Genomic DNA, 20,809 nt, shown 5'->3' with positions numbered 1-20,809 from the left:
AGAGTCTTTTTTCTGTAGTGCCTTGTAACAGGACAAGGGGTAATGGGAACAAGCTGGAACACAGGAGGTTCCACTCGAACATAAGGAGAAATATCTTTCCTGTGAGTGTGAGGGAGCCCTGGCACAGGCTGCATAAGGAGAGTGTGGAATTTCCTTCTCTGGAGGTTTCCAGACCTGCCTGGATACGTTCCTATGTGACGTGATGTAGGTAGATCTGCTCTAGCAAGGGTTTGGAGTAGATGGTCTCTAGAAGTCCCTTCCAACCCCTATAATGTCTTGATTCTGTGTGATTTTGTGATATTGGTATTAATCCCAGTCTCACTCTACACTCTACTTGAAAAGGGAGTCTTGTCATGAAAGCTAGATATGAGCATGCTTTGAGCAGTTTAAATATTTTTAAATACAGCCTAAGATAACAGAAGTGTGTAGCACTAATGGTTTAATACAACTGATATAGCTCTGCATCATCTCTTCCTAGCACCAAGCTTGTTTCCTACCGTTACTCTTAGTCAGGAGAATAGTTGTTCCTTGATTTATTTCTTCCATCACTACAGTCTTTAGGAATCAAGGCAATACCAGTGACGGAATATGACCAAGGTCCCAAGCCATAACTATCAGGATACAAATTCTGGAGATTTTCAAAACCCCACTGGACATACTCCTGTGTGACATGATCTAGATAGACCTGCTTCAGAAGAGGGTTGGGCTAGATGACCTCTAAAAACCTGTTCAAACCCCTGCCATTCTGTGATTCTATGAAATGGGTTTAAAATGATGAAGACCTGACATAGAAACAAAAGTATATTATCTGACACTTTTGGAGACAATGACAAGCATCTGTTTCTTCAGTTCACTGATATCAGGAAACTGTTCAGCGTGAGCAATAACATCAAAATGTGTGCCAAGGAGAGCAAGTATGGTCCACACAGAAAGCAGTGTGAGTAACCACTGGGTTGTATCTTTTTAGCTATGTTCATGTCAGGGATCATCCAACACAGATCAGGTCATTACAGGACAGCAAAGCTTAGGTGATGAAGAACAGAACTCTTCAGAGCACTGTAAAATAAGCAGAGGTTTCTCTGTGGCATGTGATATTTTACCCATAAGAAATGAGGTATGGGCTCCTTGTTCCCCATGCAGGATCTCCCTTTGTTTATCAACAGAGGTTTTGGGAACAAGATCAAGAAGGAAAATCTGCCCATGTGAATATGAGAAATCTGACAGCTATATTTTGTAGCAGATGGACACTTTTCCAGGACTTGTTAGTGAGCTATAATAACCTTTCATTTATAACAACCTGGATAATAAAGGCCACAGTCTAAAAGGCTGGGGAACAATACCTCGATCACAGAAGTACCTATTGTTTGAAGAAAGGAATGGTGTTGGAGTGTTCCTTTCAAATCCCAGCAGCATTTGAACACATCATTCGTGCTCAAGCACTGTAACTAGCGTGGAAAGAAAAAGGACTGTGCCACAATTATAACCACATGCTCTGAGTCATACAGTTGCTGAGTTCTGGGAAATTATAAGGCATCCATTTCTGGGCATTGACCAGACAAGATGACAGTGTCAAGAAAGCCCCCATTGATCACGGGGGCAGAACAAGAGAAAACAGCTGTAACAACTCAGAAAAAAAGACTTGACAGCTCAATGAAGATCTCTGTGCAGTGTTCAGTAGCAGTTGAGAAAATAAGCAAAATGCTGGGATTCAGAAACTGTTGAGTTGTAGAAGGGGATAGAGTACTTAAAGAGCACAAGATGTTGGGATGAACTTCTCTTGTAGGCATGTTATACCTGCATTTTTCAGAGGCATCTGCATCTTTCTGTGAAGTTGATACATATAGAGACATGAGATTATTAGATGAACCATTGATCTGGTCCATGTTGGGTAATTTCTCTGTTTCTGTCAGTTGACTGGAATCATGAAGATTGCCTGTGGCACAACCCAATATTAAACCTTTATCTCAAGAGCCCTTGTTCACTTCCTTTAACCACAAGACCATCCTTCATCTCCAATTTCCTCTTTCCATTTCATCTGAAAATATCAAAGGAGAATAATTTCTCCTAATATTGTAGCATTCCAGTCCTGACCAAAACCAGGAAGTGAGCAGCAGGTGAATAAAAATTAAGCTGACATTTTCAAACTTCAAACAAAGATCTGTGTGCGGCAAGGAATGGTCCCCCTAATTTAATCCAAATTGGTTCACTCGGCTCTGGTGATAATCTGATCCATACCACAGCAAGCCTGCAGTCAGAAGAACAAAGTAGTGTTTGAATTATGCTGAACTCAAAAAACATAGTCTATCCATGACCATACACTCAGTAGTGCAGATTGAGAGTAGGGGAAGGGATGGGGAGGGAGAGACATGACAGTAAATAAAATTCAAAATAAGTTGGCCTGGTTCTTAACAGCAGTTGATGAAAAAAAAAAAAAAAAGGAAAAGCACACAAAAGATGTGTATAAATGGAGGTATTAAACCTCAGTCAGAGGAAATATCCTAGCACTATGTAAGAAGTTAGTAAGAGTATATTTGGAAAACCTTGTGCTGTGCTAGTCCTCTTGTATTAAAAGCATATTGTTCAAATAGATTAACTGTACTGAAGGCTAATAAAGTGGATAGAAAGATTAGAGATCCAGTAGTAACTGAGGGGTTAAATGTAGCATAAAAATTATTGAGAAAAGAGCCCACTCAAAGACATGCAGAACATCTGAAAACAAAATGTGGATGTTCCAATGGTGAGTGGACTGTTCATGAATGTACAAACAGAAAATACAACTTAGGGAAATGAGAAGGAACCTTAAAGAATTGCCTGTTCTAAGGTCAAGATTTAAAATTCTTATTATATTTTTATTCTTTGTTTATTTAGGTTCCTAGTGACTTCAGCAGTATTCATATGAATACAAACTGAGAAACACAGGTCAGATCAGACATTTGAGATTTGTGTGCTAAGACATTGTGTACAGTTTTTCTCTTCCTTTATGAGTATTTAGCTACATTCACCACTCCATTTTCCCCCCATTTCTGAGAAATTGCAGTTGACTGATTTATGTCAGCAATATCTCTCCTTCCCTTTAATTCTCAGTATGCAATGGGACTGCATTTCACACACCACTCCCTGGTCATCTGTGCTCCTTTTGCTTCTCATCAGCTTTCTGTGAACTTTTTGCATTTGGTTCTTGCGTGAGGTGTGGGTGGTGAACATGAAAACATTCTTTCAATCTTCCCTATACATATCTACGCAGGGCCTGTAAATTCATTCTCTTGACACCTCTTTAAAGTATAATACCAAAAAACCCTAAAGGTGTCTCTGACTAAGAGCTATAAAGTTGCTGAATCATTATTAATATGGATCATTCTAGTTTTCCCAACTATTCGTACTGGAAGAATGAAAATAATGGTAATAAAAGGTAATCTGTTACCAATGTACCAATTATTTGTAAAAAGTAGAAAATTAGTGAAACTCTGTCCTTACGTTTTACAAGGAAACACCACTTAATTCTTTAAATTTGCTAAAATAAATTTTAAAATCTGTAAATTGATACAATGATGGCCATAGGAAGGTTACTGTAATGTTGTTATTTTTAACACAAGAAGTTATTTCAAGCTTCTAGTCAAAACTATATTGATCCCTTTTCCTACGAACCAAATGCCTTATTCATCTGTTCCAAGTTATTTTTTTTCTAACCATTTGTCATTTACATAACACTGAGTAACCAGTCTTGGGAATGTCCTAAACTACAGAAAGCCTCTATAATAATTTCTGACACGGGGGGATTTCATGGAGAAATCCTTGTATTCATCAGCTGCAGATTCATTGCACTTTCTGTTTGGCTAACCATTTCCTAGTGGAACACTGATATTTTATTTGGCTGGCAACAGCTTCTAGCACAGGGGAACAGTTGTATTCTTGAAGCTAGCTATCGGAAAGAATTTCCTTGCTTATTTTTCCTCTGTGTGTGTGTGTGTATGCATGTATGCACGTGTGTAAATCAGTGAATGCACATGTAAGAAGGTATTTTAATTACACATGTTCAGTGTAAGTTCTATTTGACACATCTGTGATTGTTAAAGAAAAAAAATTGCCTTAGTGTATCTTGAGCATGATCCCTCTGTGTATTTAAGCCATTTAATTTAAAATTTTTTCTTTTTTTCTTTATAAAAAGGTACACTTTCAGTCAGATATTACTCATGATTAATATATATACTGTATATCTATTACTTGTTGCTTCCAAATTCTCTAAAAAGATTTCTATGTATAAATTGTTCTATATTTGGAAAAAAAAAAACCCATGTGAGTCCTCATGAACTACTTTCTCTATCATCCTAAAATATCAACTGTAATAATACAAGAACAAGTTCTTCACCTAAGAGAGAAATAAAATGTCAAATAGCATTTTAACTTTGTTTCTACTTTTTGTCCCTTTGTTTTTCTAATTATCCTCCCATCCATACAAGATTTCTCATCATGAAGAAGAGGGAAAAATTGTAAATAAGACTCCTGAAACACGTCTTTTCAAAAAATGAAAATAATATTTTCTTATCCTGGGATTTTCAAGATTTACGAAAAGAAAGTGTATCACAAAACTCATCTGAAGTTGGAAGTTACTACCATAATGGATTTTTCTGTGGAGTTAGTTTGTTTCTCTCTGTTCAGAAAATGAGGACATCTTCAGGTTTATCCTTTATGTACAGGATAGTGCAATAAGGATGTTTAAATCTTTGTTATATACTTTGACTTTCTACTAGATTTCATTTACATCTTGAAGTTTGTCAGCAACTTTTACATTTGTTCTTCAGTTAATATATTTTGTATCTCAACCTCTTCCTTTTCTCCTTACTCTTTCTTTCAATTTCTTGTGGATTTTATTGGTAAGATTCCTTAGAAATTAAAGCCCATAGTTTTGAGAAATTCCTTCTTCAGCCAATGAAAAGTATTAGTGGGACTGTAGCTTTGTCATATTTTATGAAACATTTAATAAGATACCCTAGTAGGAATTTTTCAAGCCATTATATGTAACATTACATACATATATTGTCTTCCTTTCTATTGCTGCTTTGCTTCTTTTTTCTGTTTGGCTGCAAGCTGAATCCAGTTGCATTATACTAGTCACTCCTACAGGAGTAAAATAAACTCAGCAAATATCTTTTTCCATCCACTTAAAATGTTCTGTTTCTGCAGTTATCCATTTTGTCAAATATAAAAGTCAGGATAGTCTGGTCAGTCAGCATAAAAGGATGTGGACATAGTAACGATTTTGACTAAAACAAATCTTTGCATAGAATTCTACCTGTATGAGGAAAATTCCTCATTCTTCAAAAACTTTACAATAAAATGGGCAAAAAGCTGCTAACATTTCCCAGAAACACTAGGAAAAGATACCTGAAAATGTTTAACATTGACATGGATCAGAAAGATCTCCAGACAGATGGGTCCCAGTGCCTAGCCATACAATTCACTTTTCCCCTTGCTGCTGTTGGGCAGCCAGATAAATTGATAAAAAATAATTCATGAAAGGAGAAATCTGCTTCCTGGAATCCTCAAGTATTTTGAGTGTGTGTATGTGTTTGTGTGTGTGTGTGTGTGTGTGTGTGCGCACGCCTAACATAGTCCTGCCCTAAGAAGAGCTTAATTTTGAGTACTATGAGATCTGCCTTACATCCAAATATAAGTGAACCTTCTTTTGGGTCCCTAGGAAAAGCACTGTATTGTTCACCTCCTGTCAGATTAGCTCTCATTACATGGTATCTCCAGTGCAAAGTGCAAGTGGGATTTCACCAGTTATAAACTCTCCTTATCTACTGGTGCTTTGGACAAATTTCAGGTTTCCCTTGGATCTTTAACTTTTTCAGTTTTACAGTTCAACCTTTCATCTTCACACCTGATTTTTCCCCCTAGCTTAGTTACTTTTGGACACTTTTTTATGATTAGAGAAAGTTAACAAATTAGATTGTAAGGGTTTTTTTTCATAGTGAGATACTTTTACTATATATTTTGAAATCTTTTTTGTCATCCTAAAATGTATATACTGAAATTTTTGGAACATTGTTCATTCATTGATAGATTAAAAGCTGCATAATATCAGATTGCAGCCATTTTCCACCTTTTCTTTTAAAAGACAGGCATCACGTCTCATTGTTTATACCATGTGATCCTAACTCAGCCTTCACTAATGAGGCCTCATCTCACCATTTTTAGATTGATTTTTTATTTTCAGATTTCCTGAGACATTTTACATTTCTACACACATCCTTCTGCTGTATGAAATTAATGACGTGGCAGAAGAAAATTTAAAGAGGAAGGGAAAAATTTTATCTCTTCACACTTTGAATCTGGAGGTACTTGGAATGATTGGTATATCTCAATTTTTTCATCAAAATGAAAGAAGTAAGAAGTCTGGGAAAAATAAATGTATTGTTAAGCAACATTTTACTTCTGTGCAGAAATTTTTGGGACTGGATGTTACATGGAGATGGCAAGAGGCATGTCCATATTTACTGCAGTCTGAGTAGTTTCTTTCTCTCTCCATAACTTCTACCTCACTTATACACATTCCTTGTTCTAAAAGTCTTAGAGATTATAGTGAGACATTTGCTCAGACCAAGCCTTAGGTGTCCAGTGAACTAGACATTATTATAAGAATCTTTCCTGAAATTGAGTGGTGGAAGGAAAGAGAGAAAAGGCAAACTGCCACATACTGCCTGCACTTAGATTGCCTTGCTAACGGTTTTCAAATATCTCTCAGATAAAACTGACTTGTCACTGTCATAGTGCCACATTATTTCCTTCCATGAAGAACTGTAGGATGTAGCCCAAGACACTTGTCCATTGACAAAAGAAATCACTAATATTCCAGAAAAAAGAGTGGTGGAAATCCCTGTATTGGATTTTTTTTTAAGAAAGAAAGAAAGAAAGAAAGAAAGAAAGAAAGAAAGAAAGAGAAAGAAAGAAAGAAAGAAAGAAAGAAAGAAAGAAAGAAAGAAAGAAAGAAAGAAAGAAAAAAGTAAAGAAAGAAAGAAGAAAAAGAAAGAAAAAGCAAACTGTATAGGAATAAATTAAGAAAACATTATCTCCATTTGAGATTTAATATATGCAAAACAAAATAGTTTATCTTAGCCAGTATTTATGGTACTTCCTTTTGATATTATAACATTATACTGCTTGAAAACATAAGAAGTTATTCAAGCAGCCTGGATTAGATGATGCACTAAGCATTTATTGAGCACAGCTCATCTGCATAGACCCCCATCGGTAACAGTAGCGGTACCTGAGACCAGAGTGGGTTCCCTCCTGTGTGCCAACAGCCTTGGGAATTGTCCATCAACAGAGAACAAACAGATTGTATTAGGAATGCTCCAGCTGTGTACTCCTCTGGCCTCCTATCCTCCTCCCTGTTTCCTCACCATCTAGACTGTTACTTTTATCTGAGATATTAGGGACAGTGGCATGGAAGGCACTCAGACAGTCCTCCAGACTTAGCTGTGGTCTTCTACAGACTAGGGCAATCCTGAGTCTGTAGAAGTCCTGATGGACTGTGTCTTTCATAGATGAATAAGCTGTGTAAATATTTTAATTCTGGCCTTAGAATGCCTTTTATGCTCACGTCCCTTTGTCCCTTTCTCCTTTCTTACCTCTTTTCTCTCCTTTCTGTGTCTCACTCTTCAAAGATCTATTTAATTATGCCCATAGAAAAGAAAATGCTTATATCAAAAGAGCAATTCCCTCTTTTGATTTCCAATTCATTTTCTCCTCTCATTCAAGAGAATAGAAATATACAAAGTAATTCAGTATATAAAATGATTCCCCATAATTTTAATCCTTTTAAAGTGCTTGTGGAGATTATCATGGTTTGATTTATTTTGACAAGGGGTGGTAAAAATTGTAAGAACAATAGTCTACTAAAAATGTTTTAAGAGCCTGTTGCTGTGTTATGGGAACGAACATTTCAGGTGTTCCATGGATTTGCGGGATGATTTTCTAATGCAAATTAATGAATTAAAGTAATACAAGGACAAGCATTTGCAATAGGTAGAAACGGACACTCTTGCTAATGCTTGAAGATTTTTTCCACCACTGAAACTATCACAACTTTTTTCTGTTCTATGTTTTTAATTTACTGCCTTTTCTCTTGCTTTCCATAGGTCAGGTAGCTAGATGTCTGAACTACAAAGAAAATGACAGAATTGCCAAAATTCCTGAACTGGGGGGTCTGCCTTGCCAAGTATTTGTTTGTGACCATAATACCTAAAAAATAAACTATTCCTAAGGCAGAATCAGACTGAGACGCAGAGCCTGGCCCCATGTTCTTACAGGTCCTATACCTTCCTATTGGCTTCCACATTCCTTTGTTTTGTGTGGTGAAGTTGTGCCTGAACTCTATTTTGGACTGAATCTAGTAGCTCAGCACGCAAAAGGACCCAAAGTGGTGACCATGAGGATTGTAACAGTGACAAGAGTCACTCTCAGAGTGAGATACTGCATTCAGCAGCTCGGTAACATCACTTTGTGGTTTTGCCCAGCCAACAATGAAGCACCACGACAATCTCTTGCTCACTGCTCCCCATACACCCCCACCCTCCTTAGGAAGGCAGAGACCCCAGAAAAATGGGAAGAAAAAGATAAGCTGTTAAGTTGTTATGGATTAAGACAGTACTCGACTTAGAGAGGAAAGGAAAGTTTATTCTAAGTCTTATAAGAAACAGAACAAAAAAACAAAGAGAGAGCAGGATGATGAGAAAAATAAAACCAGCACTTTAAGATCTCCCTCCCCCATCCCTCCTTTCTTCCCAGGCCCAGCTCACTGCTCCCAATATCTCTACCTCCTCCCCGCTCAACAGTTCAGGAGGGCAGGGAATGGGGGATGTGGTCAGTCTCTCACAGATGGCCTCTGACGCTTCTCTCTTCTCAGATAAGGATGACTCCTGGTGTTTTTCCCTTGCTCCGCTACAGATCCCTCCCATGTGACACAGTCCTTAATGAACTTCTCTGGCATGGTGTCTTCCCAACAGTTACAGCTTCTGTGAGTATTGGGTCCCTCACACAGGACACAGCCTCCTGTGGGCATAGTCACTGCCCCTGACACAGGGTCTTTCATGAAGTGCAAACAAATCTCAGCTTCACCAGTCCTCTCCATAGGATACAGGGGAGTCTCTGCTCCACCACACCTCCTCCTTTCTTCCCTCACTGACCTTGGAGTCCGCATGGTTGTTTCTCTTCCAACTCCTTGCACCACCATCAACTGGGAGAGAAGGAAGGACTGAGCAAAAAGGAACAGGAAGAACTCTCCTCTTACAGATTCTCATTCTTAAAAAGTGATCATAGAGGTGCCCAAATTGGTTCAGCCCCAGCAGTGGGTCTGTCTCAGAGCTGGGGAGAGTTTCTAGGGACTTATAGGATCCATCTTTACAATTCCTTTCCCATCACCAGAAACAACTTAACGTCAAACCATGACACCTCCTGATCATGACAGTAGAGTGTGTGCAGCCTTACAGTGAGCCATGTTCAAACAGCCCTTTCTTCTTCTCCGTCACTACAGCCAAACATATATAGTCATCCCCCGTTAACTGGACTTCATGACCCAACTGTTTAGTGACCACAATGTCTGTCATCTTATACTGGAAGAGAAGAAAAATTAAAAAGAGAATGTTGTTTTTCTAAGGCAAATAATTCCATCATACGTGCTAAAATCACTCGTTACACCAGTCAAATCAGTCATATCATTCCATTGCAAGAAAACTTCAGAAATTAAATGCAAAGTTTTCTCAATATTCATGTCCTTTTGTCCTGTATTTGTGTTTGTAACTTCAGATCTTTAGACAGTCGTTGTTATCTGTGATGGATAATATACATTGTTCAGAATAAACCAGAGCTTTTGGAACATGTAATTTCTAGACAATTGAACCTCCATAAAATGCAAATACTGGAGATACTAATGGAGGAGCTTAACTTTGTAAAGTGTATCAAATACAGAATTCAGAGAGTGATTGGCTGCTGTCATAAGACTTTTTTAACTAATAAATCTAAATTTCAAAGTGTTTCAAAGAAATGGTGATCTTTGCAATTACATTAAAACAGCAGAAAAAATGAAAAGAGAAAGAGGGCGAAAAACAGGGCAGACAAATGACTGATCTTTCTCTGTGGTTTTCACTCGAGCACAAGAAGAATGATTACAACCCTACAGCAGTCTTCAAAGTGTTGGAGTCAGAGAGTGGAATAGGAAATGAACTGCAGTTCAGTGACCCTCTGTGGCCTGAACAGTGGGAGCTGGTAAGCACAGCATTTCCACTTTATTCACTTCTCTTTTTTTCAACCAACTGCCAGGAGAAGGCCTTCCCCCACACACACTTTTGCATCATTGCTGTAACCTGAAAAGAACTAAACGTAGTAGATCTATGTATAGGTAGATATAATCTGTATGGGTAGATGTCTCAATATTGTGTATACACACAGGTTTATTATACATGTATATGATATAGCAATGAATAACTACAGTTTTCCTGAAGAAGTCGACTTTTCAATTTGGAATAGAATACATACCGTGCCATGCAATTTTCTTTGTGTTTCATTAGAGATAAAAACAGAAGTTGGACACCTAGGTCTGCTTGAAGAATAGATATAAAGTACAGCTTTCAGCCTGGTCTGTAATTTTCTCTCTAATGGAGGTGCTTTCTGTCACAACACATTGGCAAAATACTCTAGCCTCCAGCCTCTAGGAAGGGAAAAAACCCTTCATAAATATAGCAGCAGTGTGATGTCACTTAAGAGATGCTCGACCTTGTCATCTTGATCTATTCTCATGCTATATATAAGAAGGATAATCTAATGTTTAATAAAAGGTTTAATGCACATCACATAGCTGTCCATAAAATTACACCTATACAATAGCACGATAAGGTTGCATGTAAGCATACCCAGAAGATAAATCTGTAAGGTGTTACGGTATATATAACCTTTTAGGCAAGTCAAAAGGTTATTGATGATCCAAGTGAGATTCTTTTTTGCTTTTTTTGTTTTGTAACTCTTGATTTTTTGAAAGGGATTTCTAGACTTTTCTGTGCATTTATTTTAAGAAAGCAGCACATCCTTAATCACATCCAGATTTACCAAATTATTTGCCAAGGTTCAGAAGCAGCTCAGATAAATTTATAATTCAAGTGCCTAGGGAAAAATAGGATTGAGAGAACTGTATTGGTTTTTCCACTAGATTGTGATGGTCAATTTTCCCTTCATTCAGAAGACATGACTGTGTGAATCCATGAAGGAAAAAGAAAATAAAGGTCAAGCCTATAGGTTATTTTTGTCTTTCTGCTTTCAAGTAATCCCTGACCCTCCAAATTTTCTCGGAAACTTGAGCTCTTGGAGTTGGAAAGAGGGTGAACAGTTGTTTTTACCAGCATTATAGAATGACAGAATCACAGAATGGTTTGGGTTGGAAGGGACCTTAAAGATCATCCAGGTCCATCACCCATTCCATGAGCAGTTACCTTCCGGCAGACTAGGTTGCTTAAAGCCCCAACCAATCTGACCTTGAATGCTTAGAGAAATCAGGCATCCACAACTTCTCTGGGTAGTCTATTTCAGTGCCTCACCACCCTCACAGTGAAGAACATCTTCCGTGTATCTAATCTAAATCTATTCTCTTCCAGTTAGAAACCATTACCCCTTTTTCTTTCACTATATGCCCTTGTAAAAAGTTCCTCTCCACTTTTCTCTTAGATCCCTTCAGCTACTGGAAGACTGTTGCAAGGTCTCTCTAGAGCCTTCTTTTCTCCATGCTGAACAACCCTAGACATGCTACAGTCCTCTAATCATCTCCATAGCCCTCCTGGGGACCTGCTTCAACAGGTCCATGTGTTTTTTGTACTAGGGACCCTATTGAATACAGTAACACTGAAAAGAGTGAAGGTGCTGTTGAAGAAACAGCTATGATAAAGTATGGTTCCAGAGAAATCTAAACCAGCATTAACACTTTACTATAAAAGATTTAGGGTACACAGTTCTTACTGTCTGTTTCACTGTTCTTTGTTAATGTCATTTTTCTTTATTGTGGCTAAGGACTACAGGGCAATAAAATCTATTTTACTCATATGCTTTATAACAAAATTTATCTTTAAAAAAACTTCACAGAACGTCTTGATCATGTTGTGAAATCTGAGCCAAAAAACTCCAAAGCTAATATATTTCTTAGTTTTTTACAAAATCTTCTGAGATCTGAAAAGAGAAATCATTGTTTTATACACCTATCAGAATTTTGTTGAAGTCTTACATATTTTTACAATGTTCTGAAGCTGCAGTTTTCTTTCTGGTATTCCATTTTTATCTTAAAAGACTAGATATATCTTTGAAAAGAGACATGCAAAGAACATGAAATTTCAGTCTAGCAGTCTGTGTTTTTGGAATTTATTTTTTTAAATTGAAGGTTTGTCTATTTTCATATGGTTTTCACTTTAAATCCTCTGTAGTTTTACCAAAGAGTGTAAGAGTCTTCATTCCTCTTACATTCTAAATCTACATTTTACAAAAGAAATGCCTAATATAGTACTCCTGAGAGACCAACAAAGAAACTCCTAAATGAATAATTAAGAGATGAATTAATGTTTTTATGATTCAAAATCTGGGAATATAAATGGAGGGATGTTGCGTCATCATGTGGGCTGCAAACAGAATAAAGGGTTATGTTAAATGAACACTGAAAATAGAAACTTTGTCTTTTCCTCTACAGTTCCTTGTTGAAGCCAAGCACTTGATAATTACTCTTGACTATTTCCAAATCCCATCACAAGAACTGTCTTTTCCTCAGCCAAGGAATCCTAATTCACTTCTGCTCTAATTAAAGAATCAGACCTTTCTCCCTGGACTCACTCTTTCCCAGATCTGTTGTTTTTATCAAAACTTGTCCATTTCACCCTCAACAACTGAGTAGTATGAAAATCCTTAGGTCCGACACAGCTTACTTATATTTATACACAAGAAGAGTAATTCAGTCCCTCCCTACGTGTTGTGATCAAGGCCTTAGATCATTCCTTGCACGACTCACACTGCATCTGAAATGATCTTCAAGGACTCCTGCTGGCTTCAAAGAAACCAGATTTTGTTTATCATTTTAGCTGAGCAGCTTTACTAAAGAACAGCTCTGCAGCTTTGGAGCATGGTACTCTTTAAAATAAGGAGAAAATGTAGAAACTGTGTCCTTGCTTCATAAATTTCATTCTGTCTGAACTCCTGATGTATGTTCACACTAGTGGGCTCTATCTGTTATTATTGCACATCCAAAGACTCCAGCTGATTGGGTCTTTTTATATGCAGTTTTCTTCAAAGGATATACCACCCATTCAACACACCAGTTCGATGTGTCACTGAGCACCCATTTTATGGAAAGGTGATGGTCACTTTACAGCACCTGATGTTCATGATGAGAAATAAGCTCCTGCATCTATGAGGTTGAAAGGGCTTCATCTGATCAGCAGGGAGCATACCTTATCTTGAATACCAAGAAAAATAACATTTTACTCCCTTTGTGTTGTCCATAAATAATTCTAAAGAAGTGATGTCAACTTGTAGTGATGAAGGGTGCTGTAGTCTGCTCCATATGAACTCTACTCCAGCAGTCTTCAGAGTGTTTTAACAATAAGATTAAAGGCCATAAGCAGTATTGGTCCAAAGCTTTGTTCTTCATGAGGTGCAGGATGGCAAGTTTATGTCAGCTTTATGTAAGACATCATATCAGGAGATTCATTTACTAGGTACTCACCTGATATCTTACAACACAAGAGTATTAAGGATCTGTCACTAATACAGCACACATATATTCTTTGTATCTAATAACTGCACTCATCTTCATTTTTTCTTTTGAATTCCCCTCATATTTACACCATTGGAGGTGTCTTTCCCTAATCACACTATTACTTTGATGTAAGTTCTTTTCACCCTTTTGTCCTGACTCTAGTAAAGAACTTTGGGTCACTGCCTTATCAGGTACATCCTTCTTGCTTCCCAACATGACAGTGGGTTACATTAAACACCACTGCTTTTGGCTTACTGGTGTCTGAATTTGGCCTTGAATGGCCTCTGCCAGTGTGTTTGGCCTGCAATTCAAACTCCTGTACTTCAGGAGTATAGCATGTATCCTTTACAGATTCCTCTGCTGAGCCTATATAGGCTCTCTCTGGACTAGTGCTGCAGTAGGTCTTTCTTATCGTTTCCACTTCTTTGGATTGTATGTCAGAAATGTTTTTCACAGGCAGAGACATGTCTGCTGTAGATTGATTGCTTTGATCTATCCTGAGAAGAAGAAATCCCACAAGCAAGGTGTGTGATATGTTGCATATGTATCATGCACGACCAGCAGCAAAGCTGTTTATGACACCTCCCATGTTATGTGTAAAGCTGACCTTAAACAGATACCACCTGTATGCTTGCACAAGGCCCCAGGCCTCTGTGTTGCTTCTTGTGTGAAAGAATTTAATCCCTTACAACAATGCTGAAATATCCAGGACTTTATTACAATGAACTGATGTGGCTTTGAGAGGCTTGCTACTAACTCCCAGCCTTGCTTGGTGGCTAGGTTTTTTTCTCCAGTGCACACTATATTAATGTTGTTCAAGGTACTTCATTTATTAAAGCCAATCATTTTTCTATCTTTGAAATAGTCTTAATGTTTCTATTTTCCCTTCTCACTATCCCCTCCCCACACTGCAATAATGCCTCACGTTTGAAGTCAACGTTTGCAAGTGGAGCTGCTGCTATGGGTCTTGTAAGGCCCCCATGCTACAGGCTGACAGACATCACTCTGCCATTGCAACACAGTCTGTGGATAAGCAGAGAACGGACACGAAAGCAGGACTGGCCAAACAGCCCTTCCTTCCAGCTCATTGCTTTCAGGAAGTACCAAAGTGAACTCAGGATGGAACATTTCCCACTGTTTCTGCTGGCACAAGCAAAGAGTGTCTCCATGCTATGCTATAAAGCCAGCCCTGCCAGCTGCCCTAGGAGCAGCTGGAAATCCAAAGAAAAGGAAAGAAATTCTGAACTGGTGAATGAGGAACTGATGCTCAGGAGCACCATCAGTTGAAACTGGCATGAACTGGGATGTTTCAGTGTCTGATTGTGGGTTTGTTTCATTTTTTGGTTTTGAGGGGTTCTTTATTAGTTGCTAAATTACCTAACTGTTTGTACTGTAAAAGGTGTTGAAAAATGCTGTCTGTTGAATAGTTGCTACCCTGTAGTTAAGAGATCATCATTCAGAGAATATTAGGCCCACATAAAAGCCAATTACAGAGGAGATTTTTGGTTAGAATTGTGGCTACTGAGATAAAAGCTTTAAAATATTCAAAGGCCTTTTTCTTTTTTTTCCCTAGTAGTGGAATTTACACCTCTGTAAACTCAATTTATTAACATATGTTGCTGCTCAGCCTGAAATAACCCCCTCTGGTTCTGGCTGAAGAAAGAGGCTGTGCTTAACTACTACTTGGAGAAAATGAAAACAGGTAAGGAGAAAATGAAGACAGGTACTGAATCTAAGGCTGAGTAATTTGATTGAGCCTCTTTTCTAACGCAAAATACATCCCCTGTAAGACAGCTCCAGTGAGCAGATCAGTATTCCAAAGAGTGGTACAGAGCCAAAGCTCCATATTTGCGGGAAGTGAAGGTTACAGTCTGCTAGAGACTGGACCTCTCTGTATAGGCAAATGAGCCTTTGCAGAGGAATAACATGAAAGAGTCAGAAATAGTTGTATATATGACAAAGTACACATTCTATGAAAAGTGTGAAACAATGTCCCCAATGGTCATGTGAGACCATACATTTATATGTATAGTGTAATACAAATATGTATATACACATTCAGGAACATATATCTTCATCACCACATTAAGTTGATTTGGAATCAGATTTAGCTTAGTTGATCACGTCTCCTTAGGGTGAACTACTGAGTCTTCTAGGCTGCACTGACTGTATCAGGTGCTTAGATACCTACTTTACCAGTAAACAGCAGCTTGTAGATACCTAAGTTTGGGTGCTTTAATCAGAGTTGAAATCCATCTCACATGCTGTTATGATTCTGGATAGTTATATAGAGAGTATCTGTCAAATAAAATTTCTTGTTATGACTCTTGAAGCCAATTTATGCAGATGTGCTCTGACATACCTATACTGTCTGAGGAGTACTGTTGTAACACACTGTCAGCTAGTGACCTGCCTGATACAAGCACATGTTTCTGTTACTGACCTCAAGCTCCTATTGAAGGTTTATGAAGAACTCCCACCAAAACATCTGCATGGCAGCTGAGCTCTGGTCCTATGTAAAGGCAACAATTGAACATGAGGAATAACCAGTAAAAATTGATTGACTGCACTATTTTGTTACATGAACTTACACTCTCAAGCTGACTGTGATACTTCTCAGGATACGGATGTATTCCTTTTCACACACTTTTCTCTTGCTTGTTATACCACGAACTTGTTTTCATTAGTGATTTCATCTGATAAGACTCTATTAGGTCTTTCTGTGTTAGCCTGGTAAGGCAAAAAAGGGAGAGTGATTTGTTTGGCAATACTACATGCTAAAAGCAAGCTCAAGTATTTTAAAGAGGACATGTTGGAGCTAGTAGCCACCACCATAGCTTGAATTAGCTGTTAGGTGTCTGTTTCTTAAGATATTATGGAAAAGGGATAATCTAGAGGTTGAATAAGAGACACATTAAAAATAAGGAAAAATATGTATATTTAAGGCACTATTGTGTCCGCTGGAAACAATTTTAAATAAAATAAGTGCTCAGTTGTTTTAAACAAGTTAAAGGAAAGTTCATTCTTTAAAAAAATAATTACACATCTAAAACTGGCCATCATTTTTCACCATGTAAATTAAGTTACACAATAATATATGGGGATATCCAGCACAGGAGTCTCTTGTACCATCTTGAAGTATAGTCAAATAAACAATTCAAAAACATTGATGTCAGTGAATTATCCATACCACAGCGAGGTTTACTTGAAACTGGTTTATGATTTGAAAAGCTATTACAGAACAAATTAACAGATACACATAGACATATACATGTTCATTTGTACATTAAGTATACTTGCTTAGAACTCTTTTTCTTAGGAAGACTAAGAAAGTACTTACCAAGATTGGTAAAACAGACTAACCACAAGGATCCCTTCTTTATGAAATTACTAAAACAGAAAGAAAAGATTACATGAGGAAAAATTTTGCAGAGGACAAACTTAAAGGTGTCTCTAACTTGCCTCTTTTAAAACATCAAAACCGCATGAATCCTCTAAAAGATCTGGAGCATAAATTTCAGGACTCTTGAGAACTGTAACCAAATTCACTATTCAGATACTTTAAGATGAAAGAAATTAATGTCCTATTATGTATTAAGTGTTCTTTCCTGGAAATAAAGTAATTAACTTGCTGGTAAATGTTAATAACTTAGAATATATTGTACTTACCACTCATGCTTCATTACAATACAGAGCATTCTCCAAGGTCCCCCCAAAACAAAAAAGAAATGCCAGATCCAAAGCTTTACAATAGACAATCTGTAGTTCCAGTATAATTCAGATTTTCTAATTTCACTATATAGATTTTCCATTCTCTTTTCAGGCTTCAGACTGCGAGACTGTGATGTGGAACAGTGATGAGCAGAAAGGACTCTATCTCAGCTCTATCAGTGATGGGACACTTGTTGAAAATGTGACGCTTACCCTTCTCACTTCTGAGACTATATTACTGTGTTTGCTTTGGCAATCTCTAAGGGTCTCAGACTTTCATATCTGGAATAGACAACCACTAATGTAAGGTGACGAAAGCTATGTTTTGCAACCAAATTATGGAAAATGGACTGCAAGTGGCACGGAAATGTAATGGTAAAGCTGCACTGCCTTCCTGTTTTACATTATGTATTGTGGGATGCTGAGTTGAAAATCATTGAGTGGAAGAAAACATCCTCCACTGACCTAAAGTTCCACTGAAGAATGGGAGCTGAAGCAGGGAAAGTCTGTATTTTCTTCCTGAACATCTTTTATTTTCCCCTCTCATTTAAAAATCTCCACTGAGGTATCTGATCCTGAGTTCTGATACTACACATCTGTCTGAACTGTGCCTTTTCTTATGGAAGAAGATGTGTAGGTTAGTCTAGTGTCTCCTCTAGAGGTTGTGGCACAGAAGCTTGTGCTGACTAGAACTTTCTTATAGAAAATACCATAAAAATGTAACCGTGTTGTCCCTTTGAATGGACCAGTTGGTAACAAAAGGATTGTGGAAGGATAGATTCCTTTTTTTTTAAACTCCTTGTCAAATGGCATTATTTATCAAAGTGTTGGGATTACTCTGCAGTACTTTTTGTCCTTTTAGTCACTGATGTAGAGATTACTTGGTATCAAGTGTTTGGATACTTCCAGAGCTTTCCTGGTTTAGATGATTTTATCACATTCTGCAATAATGGTTTGAAACAGAAATTTCTCTAAATAAAAAAACTTTTGCTGTTTTGGCCTGGTGTAGGACTCCTAGGCTTGGGATTTACTTGTTTCTCTTTAATTTCCTTTCAAGAATTACCCATGAAAAACGCTCTTCTTACAAAATCAGGCAGGTTGCTCAAACTCTGATAAATCCTTTTCATTATACACTGCCATCATAGGTATAGAGCAAGAGAAAGTTTAAATATCACACTTACCAGCACTTTGATAGCATATAATGGTGTAAAATGAAGTGAGGTACTTCTATGGCTTGTGAACGTGAACTACACAGGGCCAATTTACAAACAGCATGATTAAAACTCAAATTGTGCAATGCAAAAGCTGCCGGAATATTCACTCCATATAAAGTTAATCACTGCACTGAGCTTATTTTTTTATATCTTTGCTTTTAATGGGAAGGCAGTATGCTGTGTGGGTAGCAGTTCATGGAGATTACAGCAGCAGATATCTATTCAGGGTGCACTCAACCCTTTTCTGCCTAAAGCTTGTGGACCAAGGAGCTGAGGGGTGTGTCCACTACAGCACTGATACCGGAATGATGTAGTGAAATCCTTTACCTTAGGCCAAGGCTTCTCAGTTTCTCAAATACCACTGCCAAGTCTCAATATCTCTCTTGAACCACTGTGTATCAACATCATCTGCTGCCCCAACGGACAATGTTGTACACTTCCTTACCGTGACCATGCAAGTCAATTGAAACGCATTTTAATATTTTTTAATAGATTTCTCTATTTCATATCTGGGAGATGGAACAACTTGATCAGTTACTGAGAAATTTTATAGAGTATTTTTATAGTTATGAACAAGTTGTGGTAATTCTTGACTTGCATGTGAAAATATTCCAACATTTTCAGATACAAGATTTCGTGCTGATAGGGATAGCATTATGGTGTCACTTATAACAGAAGCATGGCCTCAAATTACATTTGGACAGTTTGGACAGTGAGATTACTCCACTAAGGTACATTTTTGTTTGAATTGGGGATTTTTCAGATTAATACTTCTTTTTACTATGTCAATTCCTGTTGTATAATCTCTCCTGGTTCTCTTTAATGTGTGTACAAATTGCCTGATAGACACACCAGTTATCAACATAAAATCAGCCTATTTCATGATAACATCTGTTTTGAGTCTACTGTCTCCTTTTCCTTCCTTCAAAGCAAATGAGCCCTGTAAAGTTACTGTATAAGAAATTTTCCTTTCTCTTACAAACTACTACAATCATACTATTGAATAAGATGTTGGACATGGCATTTTAAAAATGGCTTTAAATCTTTTTTTTACAAGGAAGATCCTTTAACTCTTAAAAAAAAATAGCCTATTGATAACATTGAAAATTGAAAGTGTCATTAGTTTCAAAATAATAAATCATACTATGTACTGTAAACACGGGTTTGCAAATGAAAAAAATCAGGTGAGTAAATGACAAGCCTGATTAAGATTTTGGATTTCCTTTTAATTACTGCCATTTAGATTTCTGATAAGTAATTATTATTAATATGTGGTTTATACAACTGCATGGGATTAATTCATTGATATTTTAATGGTAGCACATTATATTTTTACCATATGAGGATTAAGCCAGTGTTCAGTTACTGAACTACACTAGCTGTAGTTTTGCATTAGCATAAAGTACTTAGTTAAAAATAGTAAAAGGTAATTATATTTGAAGTTATGCTATATAAGGAAGTGAATTCTAGTGACATTCAAAACTAGTACTAGTTTCTAGTACTATTTGAAACATTTATTAAAATACATTGAAAGTTTTGCATTCAAAGATTCTTGTTTTACATATTTTACAAGTTTAAATCTCTATGATAGAAATACAGGAGAGGAAATGGTGTATAAGTCATATACTATTCCATCTATACTTTGAATGTGCATAGCATTTCCAAAATAGGAGGAGGCAAACAGTCAGATGAAGCACTGCTGAAGTGAGGAAGATTAGATACAAAAGCAGGATCCTACTCAATACAATGCATTTTATTTAATGTTCAGTATGGGAAATGCCAGAAATTATTAAGAATCTCCCTGGCATTCATTCAGTGAACTTAAAAGGCCTATACCAATGAGGTGAAATGTACCCTCATTGGTATACAGCTAGCTAAAATGTTAATTGTACAGCAATTATACAAATTAAGAGTGTTTTTTCTTTATCATCTATGAACATAGCAGCAGACACACAGCATTATCAAATGTTAAATGACGTGAAATCAAATTCCCCTTCTTATAGACACAGACCTTTCCAAGTTCAGCATTCTGACCCAGCTTCTCTTTAGAGTTACTCAGGATACACTTGAGAAGATGGGAGAGGAAGACTGAGGCTTTTCT

Source organism: Colius striatus, chromosome 1 (assembly GCF_028858725.1).
Source record: "Colius striatus isolate bColStr4 chromosome 1, bColStr4.1.hap1, whole genome shotgun sequence".
Lineage (NCBI taxonomy): Eukaryota > Metazoa > Chordata > Aves > Coliiformes > Coliidae > Colius > Colius striatus.
Note: the sequence above shows the minus strand (reverse complement) of the source record.